The sequence below is a fragment of the Dipodomys ordii genome, unplaced genomic scaffold, assembly GCF_000151885.1.
Source record: "Dipodomys ordii isolate 6190 unplaced genomic scaffold, Dord_2.0 Scaffold1000007208, whole genome shotgun sequence".
Taxonomy (NCBI): Eukaryota; Metazoa; Chordata; class Mammalia; order Rodentia; family Heteromyidae; genus Dipodomys; species Dipodomys ordii.
Window position 1 is genome coordinate 1 of NW_012290825.1, and position 451 is coordinate 451.

Consider the following 451-nt stretch of genomic DNA (forward strand, 5'->3'; position numbering starts at 1 on the left):
CTGGGCCCTTTCGGGTGTGTCCCTTCGGCGCTCTCACGCGCCCTGTACGAGGGAGAGAGGCCTTCCAACTCCAGACGTGCCCCCGCGCCGGGGAGGCCCAGGGTTCCTCACGCGCCCCCGCGCCGCCGATGCGCTTACAATTCCCGGCGTGCCTGCGCCGGGGAGGCTTACAATTCCCGAGGTGCCCCGCGCCCCGCCGGGCCGGCCAGCTGCCGCGATGCAGGTGTCGGCGGCGGCCGAGCGCAACAAGGAGCCCATCCTGAGCGTGCTCCGGCAGTACGTGGACCCCGGGCGGCCGGCCCGCGTGCTGGAGGTGGCCTCGGGCTCGGGGCAGCACGCCGCGCACTTCGCGCGGGCCTTCCCGCGCGCCGAGTGGCATCCGTCCGAGGTGGACCCGCGCTGCCTGGACAGGTGCGCGGCGCGGTGCGGCGCCGGGGGGCTGGGCGGGGGG

General features: G+C 76.5%; 1 pseudogene; it reads left to right on the plus strand.

Moving 5' to 3' along the window:
• Positions 1-177: 177 nt before the first annotated feature.
• Positions 178-423, plus strand: LOC106002933 (annotated as a pseudogene).
• Positions 424-451: the final 28 nt, after the last annotated feature.